The sequence below is a fragment of the Atta cephalotes genome (genome assembly GCF_000143395.1).
Source record: "Atta cephalotes unplaced genomic scaffold scaffold00075, whole genome shotgun sequence".
Classification (NCBI taxonomy): Eukaryota; Metazoa; Arthropoda; class Insecta; order Hymenoptera; family Formicidae; genus Atta; species Atta cephalotes.
Window position 1 is genome coordinate 540938 of NW_012130139.1, and position 8187 is coordinate 549124.

Below are 8187 nucleotides of genomic sequence, written 5' to 3' on the forward strand. Positions count from 1 at the left end.
CCCTTCCGTTCGGTTGTCCGTTCGGTCGTACGTCGTTCGTACGGCGGTACGGTACGTACGTAGTGTCGACGAACGAAACGTAAGTTACTATTTCTTCTCTCTCTCTCTCCCCCCTCCCCTCCTCTCTCTCTCTCTCTCTCTCTCTCTAAAAAAATATCCTTTCGGGACTATACAAAAAAAAAGGGAGAGAACGAGGCATCGAAGGGATAGGCGATACACGTGAGGCTTAGAGTGCCGAAATGATTAATCATCCAATGAAGGATTCTGCATTATGTGGGACGGTTACATCGTCTCATCGATGGCCCCCGATGTCGCTTATTGTCGGATTATGATAGAGATTTGCAGTCTCGACTGACATATGGACTCTGGACTTTTTTTGCGCTTGGAAGATGAGTAATATACCTGAATAGTAATAATTTAAAAATATATTCTTTTTACTTAATAATTAAAAAAAATGTTTTTTACTTAATATAAATTAAGAAATATATATTTAAATTTAAAAGATCTCCATTTTTATATTAAATATATTAAATTAAATAATAATAAATATATCTTAACTTAATTAAAAAAAATAAATTAAGGAAGAAATTTTTTTATCTTAATTTGATATATAATTCCGAGACTTAAATCTTGTTATGAAGAATCATCTCCTTTTCAGTAAAATTCAAGAACGAATAACATGTGTAATGTTTGTCCGAAATAGTAACGTATCTGGAAAGGAGATGATTTCTCTTATTTATAAAAAAATAAGAGAATATATTAAAACGAATTGCATTGATGTTTAATTATTTATTTAAGTATTCGGAAAGCATTCGTGAGATGTAACTTTCAAAGTGACAAATTTGCCCCTAGAGCGATAAATTGGGCACTTGGTAGTAATTCGCAGGGATCATCGCGATTGTAACATCGTATAGGCGACGTAACGATGTTTATTATTTTGCGGGGCGCGATCCCCCTACTGCGAATTGAATCGCAGAAAGAAAGGGTAATCTCCACCTGCTGTCATCCAGTAAATAAGAGAATTGCCGAGGGGTTAAAAAGCCTTACGTCATTAAAGCGATATGATAGTCTAGCTGTCGGGCAGACGTTTCAGCAATCCCTCTCGATCTTTATTTTAATCGTTAATTCAACACCGAGTAACTCAGATAAGAGTCAACACGCTATTGTGCGAATTAATTTTCGCGGATTACATCTCAAGCGAATCAATGATACATCTTTGTTCCATCCCATCTTCCTTGAAGTATCCTCAAGCAATTTTTTGCTAAAATTGTATTTCATGGAGAAGAATTGTAGATTCAGTATTATCATAAAAATGTATAACATTTGTAATATTGAAGATGATCCAATGATAAGATCGAAACGTTTGTTGTTATTATTGTATAGAATTTATAAAGTTATTTACATATAAAATATCTAGAATTGCCTCTTAGTGTTTCATCAAAGTCAAGAAATTCAAGAAATCTTGTTTTGATTTTGTCTTGAATCAAGACAAAACCAAAACAAGAAATTGGAAATTGATTTCAAGACAAAACGAGAAATTGTTATCAGACTAAGATTTCTTGACAATATGTCAAGAGTTCTGCTTAAAAAATCAAGAAATTTCAAGAAATTCAAGATAATGTCAGGAAATGATCAAGACAAGAAAAATGAAATTTCTTATGTTAAAAATCAAGACAAGACAAGAAATCTTGTCTTGACGAAACACTAACTCTTATACTTTTGATTGATTATTGTTGATTCAGTATTATCATATTTGAAATAATTCTTAATCAAAAGAAACTTGACTCCCAGTCAGACAATCTGTGGCTAAAACTCGTGCTCGTCCATACGAATGGACAGGGGAATCATCGTTGGGCAATCGGTGACGCGAGGAATCTGACGCCGTTAAACGTAGATCATAAAGTTACCGAGAGAATCCATGTACGAATTCGCGTAATAAAACGAAAGGGTACGGAGGGTGAGAGAAGGGAGGGGTGGCAGTTAGAACGAGGGGCGGCGAGAGAAAGCAAGTGGATCGGCGAAGGGATTTACCGCGCAAATATTTATGTAGCGGGTCCCCACGGGGACGGCGGATCATCAAATTCCAATAACAAAATGGTCCGCATGAGATCCGTCTGAAACCGTGTCCGCGGGTGGCGACATTGGAAGGCAACAGGAGGGTTCATATTCACATATGCTCTCTGCAAAGCTCTCTGAAAGCAGCGTGAAATCCATTGCAATTAATCGACAGCAGAAGTATACGTATATTTCTTATTTCTGTTCAAATTTTCTTCTTGAAGAACAAGCTGTTTCAAACAGAAAACTTGAAAAATGTACTTTTTTCTCATTCATTCATCCCATTCTTTTGTATTAATTTTGTATTATCAGTTTATTTACAATTAATAGTTAATCCGAATTTTAAAAATTAAAATTAAAAATTAAAATATTTAAAAATTAATTGGAATTCTTTCTGTTTATGTAATTGCAATTTATATGTTGCATTACCTTTTTGACTAAAAAAAGATCAAATATAATTTCATAATTTATTTCTCTCGTAAATATTACCTGCTTTTCAGGTACACCATCTTTTCCTCTTTCTTTTCTAAGAAAAACTTTTTCTTTCATGCTTTCAAATCTAGAAACGAAAATTATTATCTAGTATAAAAACCTAAATCCTAATATATTTCTAAATACTGGTTATGATATTCAATCATTTTAAATAAAGGGCACATCAGAAATCAAGAATTCAAAATTCTAACAATGATTTGCTTGCAAGACGTTTCAATGCAAAAACGGAGTAAAAATAAATTTTAGAGATCATATTGTGCTTCAGATCAGTATAATAATAGTAATAGTTCACAGCGAATCAAGTATATGTTATAACAATTTTCGAAACTGCTAGTGAGAGAAAAAAGAATTGAAAGTATGTTCTCTTTTGTTGTATTAAATTATTAAACTCTTTTGTTACTTGTGATTTTTGTGTGTTGGCAAATAATGTAGTCTATAAATTAATAATGAAAAAAAACTATTCCTTTTTTATCGAATTATTTTTTACTTGATTGGAAATTTAATTCGTAAATAAATTATGTTGATATATGATATGCAGCAACAATATTCCGTACATTTTCTGCGATGTCGCGACTCCTTGAAATTTCACGTAACTAGAAATATTTGCGAGAAATGTAGAAATATAAGAAAGAAAATAAAGCTGTACCATTATTCCCAAGAGAATCATGACACATGATGACACAACTCAGAGAAGCAACAACAAACACGATCATTCTAATGTGTTCATAATTTCGAGTGAGTTAAACTTAGTTCATATTCATATATAAAGTAATATAAACTAAAATTATTATCCCTTATTTTCTGAAAAGGTTCTAATTCCACGTTAGAAAAATTTTTGGCATCACATCGTAGACATAGTCAAAATTGTTCAATAAATATAAATATTAAGATTATTAGTAAAAGATTTTCAAAAATAGATTTATTCTTATTTAAAAATCTATCAAAATTTTTATATTATTATTTAAAATGTTTGACAATTTTTTTTAATTATTTTTTATTATTTTATGATGTTAAGGATAATTATTGATACCTTAAAAGTAAATTCGATAATCTTTACGGATGTTTCTCTTGGGAAACGTCAGAAAGAGATGCACATTACAAATGCAATTTTTATTAAAAACTATATATTATCAAGTATCTTCATATGCGAAATTTCAGAGAGTTAGCTTCATAATATGATTGAAACGCAGTGCTAAGTATGTCTGGAGAGAGAGAGAGACGGTATTTTGAAGCAATCTCAGCGAATCGAATGATCCATTTCGTCTTTCGCCCCGCCTCCAACCGTTCGGCTTCGACTTTGGGACGCAGGTGCCGACGCTCAAAGCCAATTATGCGAACGCGCCCCGACGTCGACGTCGGTCTCGCAAATCCCTATTTCTCGCAAAGCCCCTGTGAACGCTCGCGCGCGCGCGCGCGCGAGAATTGGCGGCGAGAGGAGAAGTTTAACTTGTCCGCGCTATAACGGATTAACGGCAGCGATTTATTCGCGAGTAATTGTTTCCTCCCTTTAATTAACTCGCATTTATTTCGCGTAATGGGAACGGTTCGCGCCGGCTCCTGTCGGTGAATTTTCCAAGCGCACGTATTTGTGTATACGTGCAAAGAAAATATACGTTTGAAGAAAGTGTTTCTTCGTATTAAATAAATTTTTCTTTCAATTTTCGATCCAGTCAGTTTCCGAGCAACAAACGTATGTTAATCTTTTTCAAAAATTTTTCTCAAATTCTAATATTATATGTATGTATATTGACAAAGAAAAAAATTAATTACATTCACAGTATTCTTAATTGATTTTATTCTTCTCGCCTTTGTTCAATTGTCATGGATTAAAAATTTTTAAACAAAATAAAATATATCTGTAATCTACATACATATACAAAAAGTTAAAGTACTCCTTTCTAACTTTAACGATTTATTTCTGAAGAAATTAATCTTCTGAAAAAATGCGATATAAATATGGAAAACATTTTAAATAAGATTTTAAATATTTGCAAAGATAATTTTTTTTAAGTAGAGAGAGAGAGAGGAGGATATTATAGCTTACAGCGTATAGTTCTTGCACAAAACCAATATTATCTCTGTATCAAGTATTTAAGGACTTATACATATATACATGTGATAGTTTACACAAATAACGGGGACGAGGATGGGGTGCGGTGAGGACAATTAACTCTACGAATGATTCAGCCCTGATCGTGAGGGGGAAACTCTAGCTCGTTTACTGGTTTTCCGTCGATAGTCTCGATGAAATGAGATAATTCCATATGAACGTCGTCGGCTTAACGATCTATCAAGATACGATGAGACAAATGTAATCGATGCTTCCTTACGTCCCTACATAAACGTTGAATACTTAACGATTGTTCATTTATATGTTAAAAGGCGGTCTAAAAATCTAAAGATTAGTTAAATCGATACAATATCCTCCTTAATCCATGGTTTCATATCTGTTACATCAGAAAGCGTTTTTTTGATTCGCCGCAAAAGAATTTCGCTGCAAGATTGCGAAACGAAACGCGCAAAGAGCACAAATTTGGAATTTTGTTTTGCCCTATGACCAACTTCATTACAAATACGAACTTATTTAATGATTTTGATTAGATTCATTTTAAATTTACTAATAAGGAATAGTGTAAGAACTTGTATTAATATTAATTATTTCTAACAAAGTTATGTCTAAAAATCTCATGCGAAAATGAGATCAATTGTTAATCAATTGTATAAAATTAAATTTGTACAAAATTTAAAAAGTTTATGCAAATAATAAATATTGCAAATATAAACAATAAAATAAGATAAGATAATGTACAAATAGTAAATAATATAGACGTTCGTATCTTAAGTTTCATATAGACTTGCAATAATAAATCTCGCAGTTACAATAGAATAGAACAAACTAAACATTATAAAGTTGATGAAAAACGTAGAAAAAACGACAGGCAAGGAAAAAATAGGAAATCGATCACGTCACTTTATTATCATAAAAGATAAAAATGAGAAGTTACGACATTGCAGAGAGAAAGGGTAAAACTGGTAAAAGAAATCTCCGAAAAAACGACAAAAAACCTTTACAAAGATAGACTTAAGGTTTCTCTGCATGAAAAAATATATTAGCGAGTTGTATTGTGTAACTAAATCCTGATGGGATTCATAAAATCTTACGAGAGCACAACCAAAGAAAGAGAGATAACCGAAAAGCGGGCAGTATAGTTATTAGTGGAACTATAACTCTAATTTTTTTTAAAGATTCATTTCATAACCACGCAATTATACTGAACGCTTTCACCCAAGTTCCAGATTATCGCGCGTCGAATTGCGTTAAAAAGAAAAAAAATAGGCGTAAATCTGTCCAGGTTTCTTCCTCATGGAAAAAAGAGTTTGTCCAACATGAGGAATAATAGCGCTTTCCACAGTTCGCATCCGTTAGAAACCGAAATCATTGTTGGAATCATCTCTAAAGCAGCATCTTTCGATTCTTTGCGGTTGACCTTTTTCAAACATGATTAGTACCATCTGAGATCTGCATATCATTGGCGTCTAATAAATAATTATTAAAAATTATTAAATGTATTATTACACTTTGAGAGAAAAATAATGTACTCTCTCTCTCTCTCTCTCTCTTTCTCTTTCTCTCTAATTTTAATAAATATAATTGTTCGAACTAGCACTAACATAACATTTATTTACAGAAAATAAATATAATATTTACTAAATAAAAAATAATAATAGTTAAATCAAATTAATAGGCCTTATAGCAAATAAATATATTAACATTTAGTAAATATTCAAACAAATATTTGTTAAAGTTAATATATTTTTCTCTCAGTATATAAGTTTTTTACGATTAAACGGACGGTCGAAGGAATAAATCATCAAGAAAATAAAGCTGAAGAGAGTCAAAAGATTGAATCTCTCAAATTTGACTGAATCTACTGATCCTAGGATGCAGCAGTAGCTATCTTATATTATCTGCGAAATTGAATCTCGTTCGTATCGTAACGAAGCGCACTTCTAACAATCTATTTGCACATTGATTACCCAAGTAATAAACTTGCATATGTCTCTATTGCGATAAACTCCAGATTATTGTAACAAAAATACAGGAGTGTAAATCCTGCGCTAATTAATATTAATAATTATAATATTAATATTAATAATAACGTGAATCCAAATATAGTTAATTATTGTTAAGAAAAAGATAATCTGACCTTATCTTTCACCGTATCTGCATAAACAGTATTGCAAAAACTCTCTAATACTTTAATAGTATAGTAATCCGAGATTGATAGTAACATTTCACCAGCGTTGGTTCTGCTTAATGATTATTTGTACAGCACTTTGTCTTAAATTAAATCAACGAAACATGATGCTTCTTTTCCTGTTGGACTGTTAACTGGATTAAAATCTTATCAAACTGTGAAATATTTTCAGAAAATAATCAAGCTCTCTAGAAATTGAAACATGCTGCGAACGAGATGAAATTCCAAGAAAGTCTTCTTTTTTATTAGCTTTTTTAAGAGAAGAAAAGATGTTGCGTACGTGAGAAACATGCAATACTAAACCATAGCGAATCTATGAGTATATATACGTAATTGATTAGTCAAAAAGTTTCTTTCATTCGTTGAAGATGTCCCTAAAAGACATCCCGTGGCGCATTATGTATCTCTACAGAGAGATCACTTTTATGTGTTTGGTGCTTGTCACTTCGTTAATATACCTTACGAAACGTTGCGTCTGAGTATACCTCATTATTAAGTCTTCTCACAAATTAACGATTGATTGTCTCGCAGAATCACGCAGAATCAATCAATAACCGAAATAATTCCGATCGGGATCTGTTCCGTATAGTTCCGAATAATTCTGAATAATATATACGTGTCCTGCTGTGTTTTATTTTCAATCCCCAAGTCGGGTTAAGTCCGGAAAACTTGAAGCACAGTTTTACCTGCTTGACAGGCCTACTTTGAGGTTCTAAAATCCAGAACGATTACGAATGAATTGGTTCCCCATCGGGCGTCGACAATTCTTGTATTAATTTCCCACAGTTGTCCGGCGCGATAATCGTCCGACTGGATCAACAATGCCGATCGACGTATGTATCGGTCGTTCTCGATACACGATCTATGAGGGGTACATATCGATCGATCGCGCAGCCGATTGGCTATGGTTCTCCTGCCCCTGTTCTGCTACCCCGTTACAGCCGCCACCGCGTTATTTATTGGCCTTTGCTTTATTGCAGGCCCTACCCGAATTCGCCATGCTTGCCGTTTATGAGGGAAATATTGCCGGTTGGAGATCAAACGGCCGATTAAAAGTTCGAAAGCTTCGATCGCGTGAAAATTGATTCCGCCCAAACGATTCTGCAGGTTTTATCCCCACGTTATTGCGAGAACAAGGATACAACATCGTCAAGTAGTAAGATCTTCTAATCGTTTTTCTCGCGAACGGGGAAACCAAGCTGAAACGCGAAATATGAAAAATTATAATTGTAGGTTTTTAAATAGCATAACGACATATCTTTCTAGAATATGCAGACCCTAAAAAATCATTCACGAATACAATGGTGACGACTTTGAATTATCATCGTTAATTATAGTTATGACTTACTGAGATGCTGTATAAGTTAATAATCGCTAGAAT